The sequence below is a fragment of the Amblyomma mixtum genome, chromosome 2, assembly GCF_055824585.1.
Source record: "Amblyomma mixtum isolate Tamu chromosome 2, ASM5582458v1, whole genome shotgun sequence".
Classification (NCBI taxonomy): domain Eukaryota; kingdom Metazoa; phylum Arthropoda; class Arachnida; order Ixodida; family Ixodidae; genus Amblyomma; species Amblyomma mixtum.
The window spans coordinates 43,354,239-43,381,809 of record NC_143013.1 but is presented as its reverse complement, the minus strand read 5'-3'; the positions used below and the strand labels follow the sequence as shown (position 1 = coordinate 43,381,809).

The following is a 27,571-nucleotide window of genomic DNA, read 5'->3' as shown; positions in this document are numbered from 1 at the left end:
GGCTTCTGCGGTACCTGCAGCAGCGTGCACCCTCCTCTTGCGCTTCGCTTTTTTTTTACCCAAACAACTTATATGGTTCCAAAATTTCCTTGGCCCACCTTTAGCTGCGCGATCAGGGGATTACTTTATTTTACTCTGGACGAGGACCTATACAAGCAGTTTCTATCATCGATAAGATTCCCATTTTCGGTCTATTCCTTCCTCTCTGTTTCCCTGAAGCCACCCGTAGTTGTTCAATGACCTCCTTAAATTCCTTATTGCGTCAGCCTCGTGGTTTCCTCTTTCCATCCCAGCGGTTTGTAACTTTGCTTGTTCCATTTCCATACTGCTGAGTAGTTCTAATTACAATCCCACTTTTCCATGGGGCGTTAATCTTATGCTTTCTCAACGCCTGCTGCTATTAGCGCTATTTGTTGGACGTTGAATTTTGCTTTCGTTTTTTTTTTGTGTTTTATACATTTCTCTTTTGATCAGGGCACGCATATGCAGAATAATACATCTATGATCACATCCTAGGCTATACTCTCCCTCCTCGTCTATTTACATTTTGGAAAGCTTGCTGTACAGGGTGTTTCACGTAACTTGAGCCAGTGATTAAAAAAAGTGGTGAATCGGATTTGGGTGCAACCAAAGACATATTGTTTCCCGTCGTGTGGCGCTCCTCAGTGTATCTTTAAAATTCTGTTTAATTAGTTAAGCATCAAATTAAGCAAGTTTCCTAATACTCACTTTAGAGGCACGTGCGTTCTGTTAAGTGTGTAGAGGGGGTTTAGAACGAATCGATTCAGTTTTTTGTAGCAACGTACTTCCTCCTGATCATCATCAGCCTGACTACGCCAACTGCTGGGCAAAGACCTCTCCCGTGTCTCTCTATCTAATAACCCTTTCTTTTTGCCAGCTGCGGCACCCGTATCCCCGCAATCTTCTTAATCTCATCCTCTCACCCAACTTTATGCCCCCCCCCCTCCCCCCCTACTACGTTTGCCTTCTCTTGGAATCCGCTCCGTTACCCTGAAAGATCAGTGGTTATCTTGCCTTCGCATTACATTCCCTGAAAATGAAAATTGGTTTTGAGGAAAGGAAATGACGCAGTAATTGTCGCACATATCTCGGTGGACACCCTCACAGCGCCGTAGGGAAAGGGATAAAGGAGGGAGTGAAAAAAGAAAGGGGGTGGTGGTGGTGAAAAGCATTTATTCGGCTATATTGTAAGCAATTTATTCGCCTTCGTCGTCGTCGCCTCTCTGGCTGCGACTTCATTCTCTTTCACCTGATGATTCCCATCGTCATCGCTTGAGGCTGTTCGCTTGGAAGACGTCTCTGGCGAAAGGGCTAGAATAAACGTCTTACGTGAAGTCTTCCCTTACAATATTTACAGAGAGGTGCTTGCCCCTGAGAGGCCCCTAGTGGGTCTCGCCCCTTGCAATACTTGGCGGACTCCCACATTCCGGGATCTCGTTGGTCATGACCACTGCGCACGTCCTCCGAACCAGGCCCTGTTGGGCGGATAGTTCCTGGCAGCCGGGCAGGGCCGCCCCCCCCCCCCCCCCCAGTCCTCGCGGGTAGGGGAAGGGGTAATGGGGGGGAGAGAAGGATTTTTCATGCATGCCCAAACCATGTGGAAGGTGTCGGCCACCTCCTCACAAAATGAGCAGCGGCCTTCCAAAAAGGATTAAAGTGCTTGAGAACCTCCGGACACAGCAGGGTGTTTTTAATGTTTGTAAAGAGCCTGAGGAGAGTTCGTTCGCCAGCTTTACACAGTCCCTTCATAGGAACCGGGTAGCGCCGGCGTGCGGCACGTTAGTGCTCAGCAAAGTCTTGAGAAGAAATAAGAGGGCTGTGATCTGGGTTAAGGTCCTCCGAAGGAATGCCTGGTGCCCGGTGAGTGAGTGCGCGGGCTACCTCATGGGCGGCTTCGTTACATGGCATGCCTTGGTGGCCGGGGACCCATATGATTGAGCGATGAGTTGGATCGCCGTCGCGAGTACTATGGTGAAGAATTTGGTAGAAGAAAGGAAGAGGGGTCGTCGTGGCGGTGGCGAAAAACATTTATCAACAATTAAACAATTACAGAGATGTGATTGGGGTAGGGCCCTATTGGCACCTTCCCCTCACAATACTAGGTGAAGCCCCTATTCCGTAATCGCATTGGCAAGCAACGCCATCCTCGTCCGTTGAACCGAGACCTTTTTTGGGTCTTGAGGTCTTGACAGCCGAACAGGACCGCCTCCCAGTCCTCTCTGGTGGGGTTGAGGCGGGGGGGGGGGGGGGGGGGGATAGATGGGCACTCCCAAACCATGCGGGAGGTGTCAACCACCTCCCCACAGAGCTGGCACGCGCCGTCAAAGGATGTGTTGAAATACTTAAGCCCCGCCGGGCACAGTACAGTGTTAGAGTTTTGATGAGGAGGCGCTCGTCAGCGCGTCCAGTCTCTTATAAGGGGTCGGGTAGTGCCGGTGCTCCTCCATGTAGTAATCGGTGATTTGTTTGAATGTAAGGGCCAGATTGTCTGATTCGGAGTAGGCTTCCAAGGACAGGGAGATAGCCCGGGGAGAGAGTGCGCGAGCGGCCTGATCGGCCTGTTCGTTTCCCTGGAGTCCCTGGTGACCGTATGCCCAAATCAGGTTGCGTGAAGCTGGATCTTCGCATCGGCAGCTAAATTGCAGTATGCGCCAGGCAAGGGAGGGCCACTGAGCCACCGCGGCTCCGCTTAGGCCCCATTTATTCCTCTTGATTTCATCTACGATGTCCTTTGCCAGTTGCGGCCACCGTATCCCCGCAAGCTTCTTAATCTCATCCGCCCACCTAACTTTCTGCCGCCCCCTGCTACGTTTGCCTTCTCTTGGAATCCACTCCGTTACCCTTAAAGGGCAGCCCGCAAGGGCACCTTGTGTAACGAGGTGTTGGTGCTTGGCGCCACCACGGACCCTTAGTCCCCATACCGAAGCTGTCATCCGTACCGTGGCGATAGGTTGAAAGGTGGAGGGAAGAAACCTTGAACGGTGGCGGTCGAGGAAGTGGTCAATCCTCGGCCGATGGGCTCCTCGTCTGTCTACCAGGCGGGGAGTCCCGGGACCTTCCTCTGTGTATAAGGGTGAATCAGAGGCGACAAAGTATCAGGAACCCTTAGTTTATACATGCCGTATGGAAAAATCTGCAAAAAAAATCTGATCGACCCCCGAAAAGGGGTCGCACCGATGTGAAGAAACTGAGTCCACAGAAGCCAGAAACGTTTGCGAAGTTTTTTATGCTGCACTCAAACACTAATGTACCGGTAGCCAACCTATCTGCATTTGTCATCGCCAACACCCTAAAAAGTTGTGTAGGCAAAGACTACAAAGCAAAAAAGCAACGAACCGGAGACCTCCTTGTAGAAATAAACACAAAAGAACAGAGCACCAAACTGATGTCATTACAGAATCTTGGAGAAATGAGCATACAGGTAACCCCGTACCGCACCCTGAACCACTCAAAGGGCGTCATATCTGAATATGAACTCCTACAGAGTACCGATGCGGAAATGGAAGAACTAGCCGAACAGGGAGTAATAGCAGCCCGACGAATAACCATCCGGAGAAACAATGCTGAAATCAAGACCAAACATATTGTACTAACTTTCAATAGCACAACTCTGCCTGACTCCATCCATGCCGCATACCTCCATTGTAAAGTCCGCCCATACATACCGAATCCGAGACGATGTTTCAAGTGCCAGCGCTTTGGACACAGCATGTTGGCCTGCCGAGGCAAACCCACTTGTGTCACATGCGCAGAAGACGCACATACAGAAGAAAGATGCGAACGCACACCAAAGTGCATCAACTGCAATGGCGCACATGGCGCGTACTCCAGGTCGTGCCCAGTCTGGAAAACAGAAAAACAAATCATAACTTTGAAGACCACAGAAAACCTGTCCTACCTTGAAGCAAAAAAAACGCGTCTCTTTCCAACAGAAAGGGACATACTCTGAAGCGGTGACGCGGGGACCGCCGCCGCCTTCAGTTTCTGTCGGCACACAGGTCGATCCGAAGGACCTGGGGACGACAACCAAGTCCCCACTACAGAAGTCGGTGACACAGTCCACAGGGCTGAAAATTTCGCGGGAAGACCACGCGATCCTCGCCGGAGGCCCTCAGGCCCCACTTTCAGCAGCGGCATCCTCGGCGACAGACACCCAGTACAGCTCTGCTGAACTGGACCTGTTGCCCCACCCCTCTAAGAAGGCAACTGCTGACCCAAGAGACTCTGCCCCTGGAGCAGAGCATGATTCACTATTGCCAACAAAAAAGACGAATGCGAAGGCCACGGGCCATCGCAAACAAGAAACATCCTCCACGTCCACCGTGGAGGAGATGGATGTCAGCGAAAGTCCGCTGACATCTAAAACACACGTATCCGCGGATTCTCCGCGGAAATCCGGCGCCACGAAAGTGGCGATGGATACAACTCCTGGTTCGCCACCGCTGCAGCGGCGGCGAGACTCCCTAGAGAAAAAAGCGAAACCACGAATCGCTGCCCCTGAGAATAAGTAACTTTCCCCAATCCCCAACTTATCACAATGGCGTATCTAATACAATGGAACTGTAGAGGTCTACACAGAAACTACACAGACATAACCGATACGCTCAAAACAATGGCACCTACAGCTGTGTGCCTGCAAGAAACGAACCTTGGGCCACAGCACACAAACATCTTAAAAAAATATAATATTTTCCGGAAAGACCGAGTACAAGCTAGCCGACTCTCAGGAGGCGTCGCTATCATAACGCAAAGCGATTTCCCTGCAAGAGAGGTATCATTAAAGACGAACTTAGAAGCGGTCGCAGTAAACATCATTAGCCATAAAACAATAACAATATGCTCTGTGTACATACCACCACACAACACAATAGCCATGCATGACATAGAAGAACTTCTGGAACAGTTGCCAGAGCCATATGTAATAATAGGGGATTTTAACGCACACTCCTCATTCTGGGGAAGTGAGCATACTGATTCCAGGGGTCAGCTCATCGAGGATTTTATTCTTTCGAATAACATATGTTTAATGAATACGGGAAAAGCCACGTACTGCTGCCCCAGCTCTGGAAAAATGACCTGCCTCGATTTAGCATTTGCATCACCATCTGTTTTTAATGATTTTATTTGGGATGTTTTAGATGTCCCCCGGGGAAGTGATCACTTACCTACGGTTTTAAAACTAACATCAGCTACATTCATCCTCCCTACGAAGCCACGGCGATGGAAAATTCACCTCGCCAATTGGGCACTTTTCAGAACGAAGGCCACACTAGAAAAAGAATATGCCGAAACCCTTACTATAGAAGAACTAAATGAAAAATTTGTCACATGCTTAATATCTGCAGCAATAGAAGCCATCCCACAAACGTCTGAAATTTCACGAAAAACACATAAAGTTTGGTGGTCAAATGAATGCTCAATGGCTAAAAAGCAGCAAAACAAGGCTTGGGGCAACCTTCGCAGATATCCCACTGCAGGAAACTTGCTCATCTTCAAAAGGGTTAGAGCCAAAGCACGATACATTAGACGCAGCGCAAAAGGGCATCATGGCAAGAGTACATATCCTCCATAAACAGCTCAATATCATCAAAGAAAATGTGGGAGCAGGTGCGGAAATTCACAGGAAATTTTACTCCATTCACATTTCCAATGCTAACAACACCCGGTACTCAAACAACATTAGAAGAGCAGGCCAACATATTGGGTGAGCATTTTTCCACAGTTTCAAGCGCATCCAACTACACACACACATTTCAAAAGCACAAAACAATAGTAGAAAAACAAAGCCTGCCCTTTGGAACATGCATACATGAAGACTACAATCAGCTTATTACCATGCAGGAACTAAGCACAGTACTAACATCCGGTAAAATGACAGCACCAGGCCCAGACAATATACATTATGCCATGCTTGCTCACCTCTCTGAGGCTGCCATAGAGGCTCTCCTAAAATTTTTCAATAAAATATGGATGAGTGGAGAAATCCCCCAAGCATGGAAAGAAGCAATCATAGTACCCTTTCTAAAACCTGGCAAACCACAAACTAGTCCCACCAGTTACAGGCCAGTAGCACTAACTAGCTGTATAGCAAAATCATTCGAAAGCATTCTAAACATCAGACTAACCTTCATACTTCAGTCCCAGCAACTTTTAGATATACACCAGTGCGGTTTTAAAAAGACATGTTCCACAACCGATCACCTTGTACGCTTTGAGAACACAGTCCGGGAAGCGTTCATCCACAGCCAACACTGTATCGGAGTCTTCTTTGATCTGGAGAAGGCTTACGATACCACGTGGAGGTTCGGTATCCTCCGTGACCTAGCGGACCTAGGTATCCGCGGCAGGATGCTGAGCTGTTTGAGCGACTTCCTGACCAATCGAACGTTCAGAGTCCGCCTAGGCGCAACCTTCTCCAAGACTTTTATCCAAGAAACTGGAGTGCCCCAAGGGTGCATCCTCAGCACGACCTTATTTGTCATCAAAATGAACTCCATAGGAAAAGTAATCCCAAAATCGATAATGTACTCAGTTTACGTAGACGACCTCCAAATAGCATGCACGTCTTCCAGCATACCTACCTGTGAGCGGCAAATACAAATAACAATAAATAAACTGGCTACCTGGGCAGATAGAAACGGATTTAGATTTTCCCCTCAGAAAACAGTAGCGGTTCTGTTCTCTTTGAGACGAGGCCTACAGGCCGACCCCACACTATATTTAAACCAAACCCCACTACCTGTCAAACAAGAGCATAAATTCCTAGGGATAACTTTCGATAAAAAGCTCACTTTCTTGATACATATAAACAGCTTAAAGAAAAAAAGCTTCCCTGGCCCTCAATGTGCTGAAAATACTATCAAGAAAACGCTGGGGGTCTGATAGAGCTTCCCTGTTACATATATATCGTTCTCTGGTTCGCTTAAGTTAGACTATGGGTCCATAGTATATGGCTCAGCAAGACCGTCCTACATAAAACGACTGGATCCTGTCCACAATCTTGGTTTAAGGTTGTCTTCCGGTGCTTACAGAACTTCACCAATAGCAAGTCTGTATGTGGAAACTAATGAACCTTCCTTAGAAGATCGAAGAACAGCACTAACTTGTACATACATCCTCAAAATCCTTTCTCAGCCCAAACATCTCTGTTACCCAATTGTCACGAAATGCCCATCCCGAATACTCTTCAACAACAAGCCCCATGCGATTAAGCCGTTGCTCTTGCGCTTCGAAGAAAAATGTCAAACTCTGAACATACTAAACGAAATCAAAAATATTGCCCCAAGACACGAAGCGCTACCACCGTGGTACACTCTCCCCATAGTGTGCGACGTACACTAACACGCCTCAGGAAAACCTGTACACCACACGACCATATAATACAAGAATATCTAGCACTACAAGAAAAATACAGAAATTACACGTCATTTTATACTGACGGGTCAAAAACTCATGCTCATGTAGGAAGCGCAGCAATACAAGGAGAAAATAAAAACGCAGTACGACTGCCGTCTTGTGCTACAGTTTTCACCGCTGAGTGTTATGCCATTTGTGTTGCGGTACAGAAAATAACAAATGAAAACATCAAAAAAAGCATCATTTATACAGATTCACTGAGCGTTCTTACAGCATTAAAATCCAAAAATGCCACGGAGCCACTGATAGGAAGCATCATACACAACGTAGTAAAGATCACAACACAAAAACATGTTATAAAATTCTGCTGTGTTCCCAGTCACGTTGGCATTAGGGATAATGAGAGAGCCGACATGTGTGCTGCACAAGCCGGAACCATGGAAATAAAACATGTGAATTTGCCTCCTAGGGATTACATGAAGTTAGTACGTAGCAAACTAAGAGCCAAATGGCAAGCCTCTTGGGAAAATGAAGGAAACAACAAGCTGCATACTGTAAAGCCCATTTTAAAAGAATGGAAATCATGCCGCCATAAAGAGCGTTTTATCGAAGTAATTTTATGTCGTTTACGCATAGGTCACACACACATCACCCATAACTTCTTATTAACAAAAAAAGACAGACCTCTGTGTGAAATGTGTGGTGAGGAGCTCACAGTAAATCACATTTTAATTTCTTGTTCGCATCTCGAAGTACTTAGAAAAAAGTTTTTTACGGCATTTTACAATGAACACATTCCATTTCATCCCGCATTGCTTTTAGGCGAGCAAACACTTGTCGTGTTTTCACTTGTTTGTAAGTTTCTAAAGAAAGCCAATGTTTTAAATCTATTATAATGTAACCTCTGTACACTTGACATAACATCATCTAACCTTGTGTTTGGCGCATGATAGCCATAGTTGCTTATGCGCCATAAAACCCTATATAACGTAACGTAAGCTTAAAGGGCAGCTGCAGCACTTTTTGAGAATTTCGCGATGTTCAAGGATTCAAATCTATATAGGCTGTAGGTAAAGCATGCCAAGTTTTTTTGCACTAGCATTTAAAATGGTCACGTAATCGACGATTGAATTTTGCGCTTCTCCTCAAAGCACCAAAGGAGTGCGGGGAAGTTTAGCGTGACGTCACAGAAGGTATGATTTCAAGTTACCGCTGCCGTCAGCCACACACTAGCGTTCCTTGTTGAATGCTGCCTAACAATGTTCGGAGGGCATTGCCTTTGGCGACGTTGGTTTTTTCCTTCAAATTGGGCGTGTATGCATTGAAAATGTACCGATACCTTCGATGACGTCATCATGCCCCCCCCCCCCCCCCCTGGCGTTGTGCTCTGCGGAGAAGCCCGAAGGCCGTCGCGATTTTAATCGGCGATTACTTCACCATTTGAAATGCTAGCCCAAAAGGACTACGCATGCTTTACCTGCAAGTTTCACACATCCGACCCATTTAAGCTCATCGATTTCTGAAACCAGTGCAGTTGCCCTTTAACGACAACCGGTTATTTTGCTTTCGTATTACATGCCGTGCCGAAGGCCATTTTCTCCTCTTGATTTCGACTGGGATGTCCTTAACCAGCGTTTGTTCTTTCACCCACTCCGCCCGCTTCCGATCTCTTAACGTTACACCTATGATTTTTCTTTCCATAGCTCGATTCGTCATCCTTAGCTTAAGCTGAACCCTTTTCGTTAGCCTCCATGTTTCTGCCTCATAGGTGAGTACCTGTAATATACATCCGTTGTATACTTTTCTCTTGAGGGATATTGGTAAACTACCATTCATGATATCTGAGAGAGCCTGTCATATGCGGTCCACCCCATTCTTATTCTTTCAGTTAATTCATTTCATTTATTGTTTTCTTAAACGCCTGAAGGCATTACATAAGGGGGGACGTATTGTTGAAACGGCGTAAGGCGATGTGAACATGCATAACAAACAGGAAATCAAACGTGCACACTCACATGGCAAGGGCTCCAACCATGACAGGATTCGACAACAGGTGATACACCACTCTTGAAAGACAGATTAAACAATATTTGCTTCAAAGTGCGCTTATGCGACCAGGATCTGTATGAGATGAATTTTTATTTTCTCCCGGAATGTTTTGTGATCAGTGCATGAAACGATGTCGTTAGGCAGTGAATTCGAGTGTTCTCGCGTTGGCAAAGAATGGGTTGTTGTAAGCATTCGTGCGGGCACCCTATGCGTGCTATCGGGTTTCCGTGACTGAGCCGTAAGGACGTTCGTAGTGACGTGGTTAATAGAGTGTGTCGTGTTCTCGTGCTATGACAAATGTATTGAGTAATCATAGGCGGGAAACGACAGGGCGTGACTCAGAGGGACTGCTTGAGGGCGGTGACGCCGGTTTCTCTTGAGTAACATGAAGTAATGAACCGAGCTGCACGATTTTGGATCGATTCCAAATCGACGGTGAGATATGATTGCCATGGGTGCCAGATGGATGATGCACACTATAATTTTGGCCGTACAAATGTTTCGTACGCCAGCTGTTTTATGTTAGGGGATGCAGATTTCAGATTACTTCTCTGGCAGCCAAGTGTGAGTGTAGTATCGGAGCAAATAGTTGTAATGTGGGTGACCCATGGAAATGATGGTGCGAGATGTACACCTAGGTGATTATAAGATATTGCAGCGGTGATCGGCACTGATGAGATACTGTTAGTGTGCACATGCGATATGGTGGGTTTGTGAGTGAAGGAAAATGATGTGCATTCAGATAGATGTAATGGCGCTCGCCATTTTTCGCACCATGATGCAATAACGTCAAGGTCCTGTTGCAAAACAAGGTTATCAGTCGGGATATTTATTGCATTATAAATGGCGAATCATGCGCGAAGACTCGTAATTTGCATTGAATGTTAGAGGGTAGGTCGTTAATGTATATTAAGAAAAGTAATGGTGATAGGCCGGCCCCTTGAGGGACACGTGATGCTACATCTCGTAAGGGTGACTACAGGTTTTCTTACTGAATTTGATCCTAGTGCCAGTGGAAATAATCTATGCGCTGACTGATATAATCTGCGTGCCATGAATTTAATCTGAGTGCAAAACATTTAATCCAGGCGCCAGCGTATTTAATCCAAGCGCCAACTCAAACAATGCGAGCGCCAACCAATTTAATCCCAGTGCCAACGCAAATAATACGTGCGCCAGCTGTTTTAATCCAGGTGCCAACCAATTTAATCCACACTCGAAAAACGAATGCTGTAGAAGACTCCAAAGCATAGAACACGAATACCAGGAATAAAGATTAGATAATTTTTCAAACCATGCGATGCCTAAGCGAAGTGTCCACATATTGCATAGCTTTCATCAATATTATAACCAACACTACTTTGATACAAGTGTTTTAAAGCGCCGTTTAAAGCGCACAATATCAGCATTAAAAAGCTGCACAGGGGCTCAGTGCTACGGCTTACTGGCTCTTTATTACGACCATAGAACGGAGGAGGGCACAAATGCACACACTGTTTATAATGTAACATTGAATCCACTGTCTTCAATAAAAGATGCGATTATTTTGTCAGATAGTCAAAGAAAGTGTTAATAAACCGTACTTTAGATTAGCCCTACGTAGTTTCGTGTGAAAAAAAGGTGCACAGCCAATGACGGAAAGTTCCAAAGCAAAAGGCAAGTTTTGCGCCTCCATTTCTTGTGGATTGTCGTCTGCTTTTGCAAAATATGCTAGGACAACAGAAAAAGACATAGATATGTGCACTCGTTATAGAAATCTGTGAACTTTCTTTTTCAAGAAATAAGATTTATTTCTCAGGCACGTAAAAAAGCATTGTTAAAAACACAGAAGAAAAGGAAGTTTCAAAGCAGACGGCTTTGTGTGTGCCGCATTGTGGCTGCATTTGCACAACGGAGTAGAGCCGGACGGTGGTGGTACGCACTCGTTTACTATAAGCAGGTGATAGTGTACTACTTTTCTTACATCTCGCATGGACATTAACGCGCAGTATTTTCTTCCATGGAAGCCGATGAGCCGTGCTCTTAGGTCCTAATTGGACACCGAAAACGAGGACCGCCATTCAAGCTCCCAGATGCACCAAGAAGAAAGAACAGCAATGTCTCTGAACATGACAGGGCCAGAATTCTCGATGTGTCAAGGCGTGGAGGAGATGTGAAAAAAAATGGCAGACACGCTGGGCATCAATTTAAAGACAGCAAGATCAATTGCAGCTACCGATAGAGAGGTGTTGAAGAAAGGCGGAACGTCGAAGAAATTCGGAAATGAGGTTGTAGCGGCTCTCAAAATTATTGTGGACAACAACCCTGCTTTCACTCTAAAGCAAATAAAGCAGGCGGCGGAAGAAGAATTGCCCGGAATTGCCATCAGCACAAGTAGCATCGATCGCCTACTGGATGCGCACGGCTACTCTATGAAGTTGGTGACTCAGAGGCCGATCGACCGCAACAGAGATGACGTGAAACGCACCCGCAAAGCATATGCGCAGTGGCTGCAGTGTGAAAGACCCCGCTTGTGCAGGTTTTACGTTGATGAGACCAACTATAACATATGGTGTTCAAGGAGCTTCGGCCGTGCGATTAAGGGGCAACCTGCGGTGCAGACGACTGGCACCAGAGGCGCAAACCTTAACATTATCGCCTGTATGTCAGCAAATGGTGTCATACATTGGACGGCTGTCGACAAGGTTCACTGGGTCGTGTTTAACGAATTTTTGAGCGATATATCAGCCCGTGTCGAAAGTGAAGAGCCTGGTTCAGAAGCCGTTTTTATTTTTGATAATGCTCCCGCTCACAGCCAAGCGGAACAGGCAATCCTGGCCAGTCAGCTGCACTCAATCAAGAGGTTGCCTCCTTACAGCCCATTTTTTAACCCTATAGAGGAAGTGTTTTTGAAGTTCAAGTCTGAAGTCAAAGCTTTCCTCAGCGAGCGGAGAGACTTGGCGCTCACCACTCCGCCCGGACTGACTAAAAGGGAGCATCGGCGCAGTTTATTGCTCGACGCTGCTCCACACTGTATGCAGCAAGTACAGCGAGTAGAATGTGCTGCTTTCGACCGCCATAACTTTTCTTTTATACCAGCAGCTTTGCGTGAAGATGACATGTAAAATGTGAGATCACACTTTGTGCCACCTAATGTCCTACAGAAAATAAAACTGCATTTCAAAGACGGCCCCTTCTGTGCTTGTATAAACCTAGATTGTTAACACCGCTATAAGGCAGCCGCCAGTAGCTATTCTTGACCTAGGCTGTAAGCTCCGGTGTAGCTTCTCTCACTTTCCGTTCTAAAACTAAATAAACCTTGAAGTGAAGAACCGTTCCTCCGGTTCTGTGACTCGTTCCACCTAGAAGAACTCTGCATTACACTGCTACCTTTGTTTCTGCTAGTGGTGTTGAATCTTTATCACAGCCTCCCGAAAAAATTTTGCACCGGTTGCATGAAAACAGTATAAAGGCCGGAATTGTAACTAGCATGCAGATTCAGCGCATAACACAACCCATAATCAGCAGTGCTTACCCAACTAATTAATACACGACAGTCACAAGCCTCAAGAGTTGCATAAAATACTGAGGTTTAACAGCTGCTAATGGCTCTTTGATGTTGCAAGGTATGCGAAGAAAACGAAATAGTGCATGAGAATGTGACTCACAGGCTTGCATGGTCTCAGAAATTATCTTAACTTCGCTTTATTTATTCTCTGTTCGCATTTATTCGCATGCGGATTAAATTGGTTGGCACCTGGATTAAAACAGCTGGCGCTTGTATTATTTGCGTTGGCACTGGGATTAAATTGGTTGGCGCTGGATTTGTTCGAGTTGGCGCTTGGATTAAATACGCTGGCGCTTAGATTAAGTGCATGACACTGAGATTAAATTACATAGCAGGCAGATTATATCTGTCGGCGCTCAGATTATTTCTGCTGGCACTAGGATTAAATTCAGTGGGAAAACCTGTAGATGTCATTTGCGGATTTGAACTTCGAGCGCTCTTTTAAAAAAATGTTCAAGCCAGCATAATTAGATTGGTAGGAATCCCGAGGCACGAAAGTTTCGCAAACAGACGATGATGAGATACGCATTCGAATGCCTTTGAAAAAGTCTAAAAGATTGCATCTGTCTGGAGGTTATGGTCCATGTCCTTAAGTATGTGTTGGGTGAACACGGCCAGCTGTGTTTCACGTGAAAGCGATTTCCTGAAGCTATACTGATGCGGATAAAAGAGGTTAATTGAATCTAGGTGGGACATTGAGTTTGATGCTATAATGTTCCCTAGAAGTTTAGAATTTATGCTAGTAGGGGATATTATATGATAGCTGGGCAAGCGCAATCACCTGTTTTGAAGATGGGAACAATTTGGGCTATCGTACGATCATCAGGAATACTTCCCGTGTGCAATGATGGGGTAGATATTAAACGTCTAATCTAATCTAATAAATCTAATCGAGCCGATTAGATTTATGTCTATAGGGTAGAGGATACACCAGAATTTGATGGGATTTGTTCTGAGAATAGATATAACAAGCCAGGAGATAAACATTTGTCTTCCCTTTCATGATCCGAAATAGCGGTCACTACGTGACCTAGGTAGACGTATTGCCTTACCACATTTCTTCCCTCATTACACATTTCTTCCCTCCTTTATTACTTCTATTTCGGCGAGGTTCGGGTGTCTATCGAGACGTCAGGAAGTTAGAGCGGCATTTCCGTTCCTCAAAAACGAATGTTTTTATGCTGCGGAAAAGGTAACACTGGAAACTAGGCAGTTTTTTCGTGTAAGCTGGCCCTTGAGTCCGTGAAGTGTGCTGGGAAATCCGCGAGCGGCAGAAGGCCGAGTGTGCACTTGAGCACAAATCCGCTAATGCCAATCAGCTTTCGCAGATTAATGCGCTAAGCCGGCAAGCTTAGCGCGAGGAACCTTTCAATCGAAAGCCTTACTAGCTCAATTACGATAAAAACGGGCGGCGTATATTTTTTTATTCAGTTCCGATACTCCCATGGCCCACAGGGCATTATTGATTTGAGCGATACATAGAAACGAAAAATTCATTGGTTACAGGAGGGCATAACGCATACAGCAAAAAAAAAAAAACCACTACTGTGACCCAATGAAAGATAATCAAGAGGAAGAAATGGGCTTGGGCAGGGCATGTAACGCGAAGGCAAGATAACCGCTGGTTCTTAAGGGTAACGGAGTGGATTCCAACAGAAAGCAAACGTAGCAGGGGACGGCAGAAAGTTAGGTGGGCGGATGAGATTAAGAAGTTTGCGGGGATACAGTGGCGCCAACTGACAAACGACAGGGTTAATTGGAGAGACATGGCAGAGGCCTTTGCCCTGCAGTGGGTGTAGTCAGGCTGATGATGAACTGGTGGAAATATGTCAGTCGATAAACCGAAGCACGAGAATGAATACATATCCCAAGAGGAAAAAATTCCTACAAGGAGGCAAATTGATATGAGAAATATAATAACGCCATTTGTGCAAATGTTGAACACTCAGATGGGCACGTTATAGAAGGCTATAATGTAACAGAATGCATGGGTACAACCAAATGAAACGCAGAATAGAAAAATTCAAAAATGACTATGGTAAGCAATCATATACTGACATCTTCCTCTGGAACTCTTCAATCTCATTTCCGAGTACAACTTGTGGTGGAAGGTGGTTCCACGCCGACGATGCATTTGGAATGAAAGAATTAATGCATATTGTTGTACAGCACCGGGGAACGCCAACTTTGCATGATCGATCAATGTGGGATGAACCATATGTGTGTCGTCAGTGCATCTCGAAGAATTCAATTCATCCTGTAAATTTTGAAGAAACAGACACATGAGTGATACTGCCCTGCTAAAGGAAAAGAGGGGTTAGGGACAATTATTTTTTTTATTTCATTGACCCTCGACAGCCCGTCATAGTTACGGGTGATAAGACGGGCAGCTCGGCTCTGTACTGCTTCCAGGTCATCAATAACATCATCAGCCTGACTACGGCCACTGCAGGGAAAAGGCCTCTCCCATGTCTCTCCAATCAATTCAAATAATCATAAATTACTTAGGTATTCTCCATTGACTCTTATCCCCAACTGCTCCCACTTCAGGCCCCAGAATACCTCCTGTAAACAGGCAGTGAATAGCAAAGGCGAGATCATGTCTCCCTGCCGGACACCCTTCCGTATTGGAATTTTATTGCTGACTTTATGGAGGACTATGGTAGATGTGCAATCGTTATAATTATCTTCCAATGTTTTCACATAAAACTCTTCTACACCTTTAATCCGCAATGCCTGAATGACAGCTGAGTTTTCTACCGAGTCGAATGCTTTCTCGTAATCGATGAACGCTATATATAGGGGCTGGTTATATTCTGCGCATTTCTCTATCACCTGATTGAGAGCATGAATATGGTCTACCGTCCAGTATCCTTTACGAAAGCCTGCCTGATCATTTGGTTGATTGGCCCCGCCGCGGTGGCTCAGTGGTTACGGCGCTCGACTGCTGACCCGAAAGACGCGGGTTCGAATTTCGAAGAAGGTGAAATTCTAGAGGCGCGTGTACCGTGCGATGTCACAGCACATTAAAGAACCCCAGGTGATCGAGATCTCCGGAGCCCCTCATAGCCTGAGTGGCTTTGGGACGTCAAACCCCAATAAACCAAACCAACAATTTGGTTGATGTAAGTCTATGGTTGTCCTGACCCTATTAGCATAACAGAGTTAGCATATTCGAATTTAGCGCGGACACGTGACTTGTACACAAGAAGCTTGACAGGTGCCGGTGCTAAATAAAAATTAAATTTCAGATGTCCAAGCATGCGGTTAGAATGACGCCGAGATGTTTGTAAGATGTTAGAGGTGTCAGAATAGAAAAAAGAAATAAAATAGGAAAGGTAGCATGAATTTCTGCGACGCAAATGTGCATTACATTACACATAGCCGCGTTAAGCGTCATTTGCCATTGCGAACACCAATTAGAGATAGGTATTAGCTTTGCCTGGAGTGATGGAACGTCGTCTGCAAAGAGTCCTATTGAAGATGTTACATTTTTAGGGAAGTCGGTAATGTATAGAAATGCATTAGTGTGTGTGCAGTGGCACATGGTACGAAAACTCCCAACAATGGCAAGAAGAATAGGGTAGCGTCAAAACAGAAGCTTGAAAGAACGCGAACATTAATTCATAGAAAAGGAGACGTCAAGGACTTGAAAAATTACAGGCTGGTCAGTTTACTGTCCGTTGCCTATAAGGTATTTACTGAAGTAATCGCTAATAGTAGGTATAACCTTAGATTTCAGTCAACTGAATGATCAAGCAGGCTTTTGAAAAGAACACTTCACACAGACCATATTCATACTATTGATCAGGTGATAGAGAAATGAGCAGAATATAACCAAACCCTATATATACCGGGTGTCCCAGCTAAATGTAACCAAACTTTTAAAAAAGGCGAAGTGTCATAGTCTAGTGAAACCAACTGAGAGTTGTTCATAAGTCGCGTGGCCTAGTCTTGAGTATTTCTTCGCCCTTCAAAGTTAATTAATTAGATAAGTTTAATTAGCTAACTTTTTAATTATGGACTTCAAGAAGAAAGTCAATACAAAAGTTTTAGATCACCTCGAAAAACCGCTAGTAGTGCTGTTTCTGTTAAGTTACGATTTACGTAGATTCATTTATTGGCATTAAAAGAAAGTTGTCACGTGACCACCTGCTCGCTCACTTCTCTGCCCCAATGTGCACCCAAAGTCTCATCGAGGAGAGGACTTCAGAAAAAATGGATTTTATTCTTTAAGGCGCGTCTGGGGACGTTGAAGTGGCACAGTTGTCATGTGGAAGCTTTTCCTTATTGTGCGGGTTATGGTTAAAGGCTGGTAAAAAAACTGCTTTACGTAAATATTACTTTGCTGCAAATGTCTCAGTAAGCTGTTTCTCAAAGCGATCTAGAACTTCTCCATTGACACCGTGTTCCTCAAGTCAATAATTAAAAAGTTAGTTAATTAAGCTTAACTAATTCGTCAACCTTGAAGAACGAAAAAATACTGCAGACTAGGTCACGCGACTATAAACAACCCTCATTTGGTTTCAGACGGCTAGGCCACCGTGTGTTTTTTAAAAGCTTGGTTACATTTAGCTGGGACATCTGGTATATCGCGTTAATTGATTACGAGAAAGCGTTTGACTGAGTGGAAATCTCAGCTGTCGTGCAGCAATTGTGGATTAAGGGTGTAGAAGAGTGTTATGTGAAAATATTGGAAGATATCTATAACAAGTGCACAGCTACCGCATTCCTCTATAAGGTCAGCAATAAAATTCCAATAAGGAAGTGTGTGAGGCAGGGAGACACGATTCCGCAAATGCTATTCACCGCCTGTTTGCACGAGGTGTTCCGATGCCTGATTTGGGAACAGTTGGGGATAAGACAGGGTTAATTTGAGGGACATGGCAGAGGCCTTTGCCTTGCAGTAGGCGTAGTCAGGTTGATGATGAGGATGTATGAGACCAAAAATGGCTCAGAATACGGTTTTGTGAGCAGGAAGTTAAAATTCGAGAATCGTAAGTCATTAGCATACATAAATCAGGCGGTCATTCCAGGCGAACTCAGTGTCAAGTAAGGCATCCGAACATTTAAAAGATGAGCCATACGGAACCAGCGAGCGAGTGCAACAGTAGTGGAAGAGTTAAACTTTTTTCAAATGATTGTGGAAAGAGATAAGCTGTTTTAGAGACGTTCACACTAACTGCATTTTGCATTTGGGAGCTTGCGACTGAGAAGCGGTAACCTTGAGTGGAGTGTATGCAAGTAGTATCCGATCCACAGATGTCACTGCCTTCCTAAGTCACCCAGGAGATGAAGTGAAAAGCATGATCAATGAGTTAGACAGTCAGTGTAGAACGGGTCATGAGTGGATAATAACTAGAAGAATAAGAATGGGGTGGAGCGCTTATGGCAGGTTTTCTCAGATTATGAATGGCGGTTTACGAATATCCCAATTGGTACAAGGCGCAAGGGTGGACAGGACGAACGAAGAACGAACACGGACAAGGGGGGGGGGGATATAAATTAAAAAAAAAATTACCGACGATTACGTTACTTCCTAATGCGAAATTTGAGCGCAGCAAATAAGCTGTTTCACCTTTTCGATAGATTGAGGAAAAGAAATCGAGCAACACATGTATGCGCTATCATAGAATTTTTTTTTTAGCAGACAGAGGACTTCCATCGGTCGTCTCGCTCATGGCTCAGAAAGAACTGGCAGATAATTTCGCAGTGGCGAACGGCAGCGGCAATTTCGGCTCGGGCGGTGCACATATACAGATCCGCCGGCACCGATGTGGCTCTCTGATTGCCACCGCACAGGGGTTGCATTGGAGGAGGAGCGAAGAAAGGAATTAAGTTCGAGCCGGCGCTTTGACAACCGGAGACTCGCAGGAAGAGGGGGGAGGGGGGCGGCGTGTACACCCAGCGGCAAACGATGGGGGCAGAAGCGCGCGCAGCAAGCGGACAACACTATAAAGGGAGGAGGGAAGAGATAGCAGCGACTGACTGATGCCGCTGACGCCGATAGTGAGTCAACCCCAGCTGCGGATGAAAGGGGGGCGGAGCTGGTTACGAGGCCGACGACAACGACAACGCCGACGACGACGCGAAACCCAGGAACGGACGCCAAAGAGCTGCGCTCTAAAAACTTTATTGTAAGAGAAATTCGGGGCACGCCCCAGGGTCCCCGCACGACACCACTGCACTCAAGTGTTATGATCCTAAGGTCGATAACACTGGCAGCCCAGCCGGGTCTCCCAGTCCTCCCATGTCTTGAGGTTCTCTAGGTCCCACGAGGGAGGGTCCGCCGGGCAGAGGCGAAGGGAGAGAGTACCAGAGTGTTGCTTGTTTGTTATCTAGGGAGGGGTGGGGAGGGGGCAGAACTGGCGTGAGGCCCTGTAGGCCTACGTCAGCACGCTGAACGAGTGCATGCGCTTCTCCGTGAATCCCCGATCCGAGACCACCTGAGCCCGGTCTAAAGAACCTCGGGCTAAATGGTTGGCGGCCTCGTATCCGGGATTCCCGGAGTACGCAGGCACCCATATCAGCTCCATTTGGCGGGGTGGGGGTGCATCGGGCGAGTCCAGTATGCCAAAAGCAGGGACTTAGACTCGGTATCGAGCAAAATTTAGAATCGCAGTTTTCGAGTCACTTAAAATGTACCGGGCTTCCGTGCGGGTGATATCAAGCGCAGTGGCTGCTTCCTCTGCAGCCTCTGGGGAAGTGTCTGGAGGGAGAGGTAGTGTGAGGAGGCCACCACACCCGCTGTCGCTTCATCATCCGTGCAGGCAGCGTCCACCCATACGGCGTCTGGCTCGGAGCCGTACGCTCGATGGAGTGCCATCGCACGTGTTCTGCGGCGCTGGTCATAGTTTAACGAGTGCATATTCCTCGGAGCTTCTTTCGCTGTTACTTGAGACAATGGGACGGTCGGGACGGTTTGGTTTGTGAATTTTCGAGAGGAGGTAGAACCGTGCGGGGACTGGTCTGGCCGGTGTCATTGCTTTAAACATATCCTGGGACATCTTTTGTTTTTGAAGGAGAGATGTTATCTGATTGTTAACTTCGACTTCGAAGTCTCCTATGGGGTCGCCAGTGAGTTCAGTGTAAAAGTGTTTATTTTGGAATTGTCAGAAACCTTCCTTTAAGTAATCGGTCTTGTCCTTAACAACGATAGCGTCGCCTTGGTCCACAGGCTTGATGACTTAAGGGGTTGTTGTGGGCTGCTTTTGGTTTAGATTTTGAATATGATGATAGGAAATGCTATTGAATACCAGTGATGTATACATATGTAAATGTTTACCTCTGTGTTTGGCTGGAATCCATGATTTGCCGGGTGTCCCTGGTACGTTCATTTCACGGTCTGTTTCGCGGTTTTGGAAACACTCACGCAGGCGTAAGTTCCATGCGAACTTATCTGGATCCTGGTATAATTGGAACTGACTAAATTTCTCCCGTCATGGGGTAGAAGGTTAGACACGTAGAGAGGAACTCATTCCGATGATTTGAGTGCCAGGCTGGATACGTTCACCATGTTATCAGATCTAATGGAAGACTCGCTATTAATAGTCGCGCAGTTCTTCTCAGGGCTGACGTGTTTCTAGTAGGAGGCAGGGAACGGGGCACTGTTGTGACACCAGCCCGCCTGGGTTTCCTAAGTACTTTCGTTGTTCGAATTTCTTTTCCTTAATTATTTCTGTCGCCGTGAAATCCGGTTAGCGACAGGTATGCTCCAATTCGATTGTTTTTCGTTGACTGTGCCGTATAAGTAGGTCTGCAATGCATACTGAACGGTTGCGTAGAATACCTCTCCACTCAGGCTTCTCGTCGGCATTAAGAGCGGGGTTAGTTGCAACCGCAAACCGTTTGGTACGTTTCCCTCTCATCATCATCATCGCTCAATCTTGTCTTCGGAGGCGTGGCCGCCATTCTTGCAGATTGTGAATAAGGGTATTTCACATAAGACTCTGCACAGTTTTTAAGAATATGCTCTAAGCTAGAGGAGGGCTTCTACCCGACAGCACCTCGTGTCGGCAATAATTTGGGGTTGCATAAAAAAAAAGAAACCGTGTCATGCCAGCCGTTTGCCGCGGAATGTTCCGGATGGTGTCATAGGATTCAGTGCGTCGTGCAGCATAAACTCACTATTATTACTATCAGTATTGATAGTAATAATAAGCAGTTGAAACAATTTTTAAAAAATGCAAAATCTGTTCTAAGGTGCCAAACTGACCAGAATGGAAAGCCTAACCAACTATACCGGGTGTTTTTTTTTAGAAGGCCCAAAATTTAAAAAAAAGGTAAATTGCTTTAGATTTATTTTAGCACTGGGGCTATACTGGAGGCTACGGCGGGCGCCAGGCAAGAGGAAAACTGCTTTAATTAGTTCGCCGATTAACTAAATATGTTAATTAACATTTCGAATTTTTGTTTTAGGGGCTATGTTGTATTCGCAGAATTGGAGATCGTCCTCTGAACAGTCGAACCGAGAAAAAACAATTTCAATTAAAAGTTTTACACGCACGTTAAGAGGCGCGAAAAATTCAGCCTGGTAGGCATCTTCACACCGTAACGCAGCGGCGGGAGCGCCTCTGACGTAGTTCACTGCGCCCTGCGCTATCGCTGCTTATCTCGCTTCGCTCCGCGGCCTCTCGGAATGCCGCGCTGGAACAAAAACGCATTGGGCGCATTTGTTTTTCAGTCCCGGACTGTCCGGGACTACTTGCGGACTCGAGTCCGGTATTTGTTTTTCTCGGGCAGCCCGAAAGCTCCGCCCACCTGCTTGCATCGCCATAGCAACGCGTTCGTTGTTAGCCTATGGCAGTCCGCGGGCTGCTTGGGGCTGCTGAGAAGGCAGCAGACGATAGCTGCGCGCCGCGCTGGCAGCCATATTAAGTTAGACTCCGTGTGCATTTTGAGTGCTTTTCGTGTCCCTGGAGGTTGATATCATGCGTTAAACCTTCACATGAGCTCCGTAGCTCCTCTCTGAGCCATCGCAAGACTTTTTGTTCTTGCATCTTCGTTTATTTTCTTGAAATCCACCGCACACGGACGCGCGTTCGGAGCTGCGAGCGCGTATTGTTTGCTCGTGTCGTCAAGAGGTTCTTGTTCGCTTGTTTTGCCACATGCTGTCTGTACGCTTACCTGAAAGCATCGCAGGTGAACCACTCGTATACTGGAGCAGCTATAGAGCTTGTTGTCAACATTTTTGCGGAGGCTTTCGTCTATCCGCCTTTCCGCAACGAGTTGGGCTACTTTGTGCGAACTTCGCCGCAAGCAGTAGCGGCGAGCATACCTCCGAAGCTGAGTTCTGTAATGCACCTACGCTAAGCTGATAGTACAGTCTTTAAATCGACTCTATCATGATCGAGCGCACGGCGTTGCTTCGGCGTCGTAGTGGCCGTGGCTTGCATCGTCTGCTAGCAGATGACAGCGTCCTTGTACGGTAACCGAGGGGGAGCCCGACTCTGGCGCCGTGTTCGAAAGCAGCCTATGGCAAGTAGGTCATGTGACCATGACGCTTTTCCTGTCCGAGCGGAAGCCGAGACCTGCCAGCAAGTAGTCCGGGACTGGAAAAACAAATGCGGCCATTGACACAAAGTGCAGGGCGGAGCGAGCTACGTCACAGGCGCTCACAGACGCTGTGTTACAGTGTGAAGCTGCCTACCAGGGTGACTTTTTCTCGCTTCGTTACGCGCGCAAAAAATTTTTGCATGAAAATCTTTTTTCTTGGCTGGACTGTTTGGAAGACGATCTACAATTCTGCTAATACAACATATCCCCTAAAATAACAGTTAATTAGCGTATTCAGTTAATCAGCGAACTAATTAAAGTAGCTTGCCTCTTACCTGCTGTCCGCCGTAGCCCTCGGTATAGCCCCAGGGTTAAAATAAATCTAAAGGAATTTACCTTTCTTTAAAAATTTTGAACCTCTCAAAAAAAACACCCGGTATGCTATCGCGCCACCTTCAAGGTGGAGCTCAAGTGTCCTCTGCAATATTTTATTCGGCATCGGAGTGTTAGCTTTCAGTATGAACCAGCATGCAGCTGCAGGTACCGTAGAAGTCCACAATAGCAACCAAACACTGACAAGAAATCTGAAAGGCACCACGAAGACTTTTTTTTTTATTGGACGTTTTGTTTATCATGAACGTTCATGGAACGAAACGTCCAGTAAAAAAAAAAAGAGCGTGTGTACGTGGTGTCTCTCGGACGTCTCATCAGTGTGTGGTTGCTGTGGACTTCTGCGGTGCCTGCAGCAGCGTGCGCACTCCTCCCGCGAATGCGGAATGATGAGAGGAAAAAAAAAAGAACCGTCCTCCCACGGGAACACCTCCGCAGGAGCAACGGGCATCCGCCCTCTGGATACCCGGGGGACAGCGAGAAGAAGAGCTGTGCTTTTAAGCACAGATCCTCCCCTTGTCCTCCACACACGGCGGCCGAGCTGTGACGCTGGTGGGACCACCAGGCACCGTTTTTTTTATACAGCGATCTGCTGTGCCGGCGCTGGGAATCGAACCAACGTCGGTGGGGATATTCGCCCAAGCATTGCCAACTGGCGCGCTAACCACTCGGCTACCGTGCGGCTCTGGCTTTTGACGGCGTCGGCGAGTGCTGATAGAAGGGAAGCGAAGCAGGCCGAAACAGCATGCGCGGGGGATGCGGTTATCTCAAGATCGGGCGTGCCAGCAGAAACATGCTACGCGTCGAACGTGGAGCGGCCGCACTAGTGTGCAAGTGCGATACCGCGTGGGGCACCAGCCCCGTCATGGTATTTCGTCCGTGCAGATGAAAGAGAGTTGGGAATGCGAAAGCCGCAACCTGAAACTCGATTGGTGCCATGTAAGCGTTGATGGGACCAACATGGCACGGAGTACATCGCTGTACACATTCAGCCAAAGTGTTGAAGCACTGTGTACTGTTTATTAAATATAATACAGATTTCTGGCCCTTGCAGCCGGACCGAAGCGGAAAAAATATCGCGAGGAATGAACGCTCACACGCAATCGTGTTGCACTAACCCAAAGAGGCAACAAAACAGGAAAAGGGCAAATTGGTCGAAAGAGACCAAATAGACCAGTTACACTGTCCAGTGTCTGAAATGGAAAAGGAAGAGTGTATACTGAACGAAAGAGACCAGTCACACAGTCTAGTGTCTGAAATGGAAAATGAACAGTGTATACTGAACGAAAGAGACCAGTTACACAGTCTAGTGTCTGAAATGGAAAATGAAGAGTGTATACTGAACGAAAGAGACCAGTTACACAGTCTAGTGTCTGAAATGGAAAATGAACAGTGTATACTGAACGAAAGAGACCAGTTACACAGTCTAGTGTCTGAAATGAAAAATGAACAGTGTATACTGAACGAAAGAGACCAGTTACACAGTCTAGTGTCTGAAATGAAAAATGAACAGTGTATACTGAACGAAAGAGACCAGTTACACAGTCAAGTGTCTGAAATGGAAAATGAACAGTGTATACTGAACGAAAGAGACCAGTTACACAGTCTAGTGTCTGAAATGGAAAATGAACAGTGTATACTGAACGAAAGAGACCAGTTACACAGTCTAGTGTCTGAAATGGAAAATGAACAGTGTATACTGAACGAAAGAGACCAGTTACACAGTCTAGTGTCTGAAATGAAAAATGAACAGTGTATACTGAACGAAAGAGACCAGTTACACAGTCTAGTGTCTGAAATGAAAAATGAACAGTGTATACTGAACGAAAGAGACCAGTTACACAGTCTAGTGTCTGAAATGAAAAATGAACAGTGTATACTGAACGAAAGAGACCAGTTACACAGTCTAGTGTCTGAAATGAAAAATGAACAGTGTATACTGAACGAAAGAGACCAGTTACACAGTCAAGTGTCTGAAATGGAAAATGAACAGTGTATACTGAACGAAAGAGACCAGTTACACAGTCTAGTGTATACCGAATACATGATATCCATTACACTGTCTAGTACCTGAAATGGAAAATGAACAGTGCATACTGAACGAAAGAACCCAGTTTCACAGTCTAGTACCTGAAATGGAAAATGAACAGTGCATACTGAACGAAAGAACCCAGTTTCACAGTCTAGTGTCTGAAATGGAAAATAAAGAGTGTATACCGAATACATGATATCCATTACACAGTCTAGTGTCTGAAATGGAAAATGAACAGTGCATACTGAACGAAAGAACCCAGTTTCACAGTCTAGTACCTGAAATGGAAAATGAACAGTGCATACTGAACGAAAGAACCCAGTTTCACAGTCTAGTACCTGAAATGGAAAATGAACAGTGCATACTGAACGAAAGAACCCAGTTTCACAGTCTAGTACCTGAAATGGAAAATGAACAGTGCATACTGAACGAAAGAACCCAGTTTCACAGTCTAGTACCTGAAATGGAAAATGAACAGTGCATACTGAACGAAAGAACCCAGTTTCACAGTCTAGTGTCTGAAATGGAAAATAAAGAGTGTATACCGAATACATGATATCCATTACACAGTCTAGTGTCTGAAATGGAAAATGAACAGTGCATACTGAACGAAAGAGACCAGTTACACAGCCTAGTGTCTGAAATGAAAAATGAACAGTGCATACTGAACGAAAGAGACCAGTTACACAGCCTAGTGTCTGAAATGAAAAATGAACAGTGCATACTGAACGAAAGAGACCAGTTACACAGCCTAGTGTCTGAAATGAAAAATGAACAGTGCATACTGAACGAAAGAGACCAGTTACACAGTCTAGTGTCTGAAATGAAAAATGAACAGTGCATACTGAACGAAAGAGACCAGTTACACAGTCTAGTGTCTGAAATGAAAAATGAACAGTGCATACTGAACGAAAGAGACCAGTTACACAGTCTAGTGTCTGAAATGAAAAATGAACAGTGCATACTGAACGAAAGAGACCAGTTACACAGTCTAGTGTCTGAAATGAAAAATGAACAGTGTATACTGAACGAAAGAGACCAGTTACACAGTCTAGTGTCTGAAATGAAAAATGAACAGTGTATACTGAACGAAAGAGACCAGTTACACAGTCTAGTGTCTGAAATGAAAAATGAACAGTGTATACTGAACGAAAGAGACCAGTTACACAGTCTAGTGTCTGAAATGAAAAATGAACAGTGTATACTGAACGAAAGAGACCAGTTACACAGTCTAGTGTCTGAAATGAAAAATGAACAGTGTATACTGAACGAAAGAGACCAGTTACACAGTCTAGTGTCTGAAATGAAAAATGAACAGTGTATACTGAACGAAAGAGACCAGTTACACAGTCTAGTGTCTGAAATGAAAAATGAACAGTGTATACTGAACGAAAGAGACCAGTTACACAGTCTAGTGTCTGAAATGAAAAATGAACAGTGTATACTGAACGAAAGAGACCAGTTACACAGTCTAGTGTCTGAAATGAAAAATGAACAGTGTATACTGAACGAAAGAGACCAGTTACACAGTCTAGTGTCTGAAATGAAAAATGAACAGTGTATACTGAACGAAAGAGACCAGTTACACAGTCTAGTGTCTGAAATGGAAAATAAAGAGTGTATACCGAATACATGATATCCATTACACAGTCTAGTACCTAAAATGGAAAATGAACAGTGCATACTGAACGAAAGAACCCAGTTACACAGTCTAGTGTCTGAAATGGAAAATAAAGAGTGTATACCGAATACATGATATCCATTACACAGTCTAGTGTCTGAAATGGAAAATAAAGAGTGTATACCGAATACATGATATCCATTACACAGTCTAGTACCTAAAATGGAAAATGAACAGTGCATACTGAACGAAAGAACCCAGTTACACAGTCTAGTGTCTGAAATGGAAAATAAAGAGTGTATACCGAATACATGATATCCATTACACAGTCTAGTGTCTGAAATGGAAAATAAAGAGTGTATACCGAATACATGATATCCATTACACAGTCTAGTGTCTGAAATGGAAAATAAAGAGTGTATACCGAATACATGATATCCATTACACAGTCTAGTGTCTGAAATGGAAAATAAAGAGTGTATACCGAATACATGATATCCATTACACTGTCTAGTACCTGAAATGGAAAATGAAGAGTGTATACTGAACGAACGAGACCAGTTACCCAGTCTAGTGTCTCAAATGGAAAGTGAACAGTGTATAATGAATAAATGAAACCCATCACACTCTGTATAGCACCTGAACTCCTGCGAATTTGAAGTGGTCTCGCGCGATGGCACTGCCGTTGCAACCTTGTGTTTCTTGCAGTAACTTATATCCTGCTGTCCCTTCGTGCAGGTGTGAAAGAGCACTCCACGCTCGTGTAGTGGCCCCACCACGACCAATGTCCACGCACCTCCTTGTACTCGGCCTGGGACTGAAATCTCCGCTCCTCCCATCCGTGCCACTGCCTGCGAGGGTGGAGATTACATATGGTCGTTACAACTCCGATGACGCATTCCTCATTCAATGCACGTGACACTGCCATTATTAGTACGGCAGCATCTCTGTGCGGTAGGCCACGCACATGCCATTACCGACAGGTCTCTTCCCGACCTGTCAATCTCACCGATACGGGGCACCAGGAATCCCAAATGTAACAACCCTCCAACGCTTTTGC

General features: G+C 45.5%; 1 long non-coding RNA gene across 1 annotated transcript in view; it reads left to right on the top strand.

Moving 5' to 3' along the window:
• Positions 1-27,268, top strand: part of LOC149359151 (uncharacterized) — a 60,127-nt gene extending 32,859 nt beyond the window's left edge. The window contains exon 4 of the long non-coding RNA XR_016288259.1: positions 27,250-27,268. This is a non-coding gene — a long non-coding RNA (uncharacterized LOC149359151). The remainder of the gene's footprint in view (positions 1-27,249) is intronic.
• Positions 27,269-27,571: the final 303 nt, after the last annotated feature.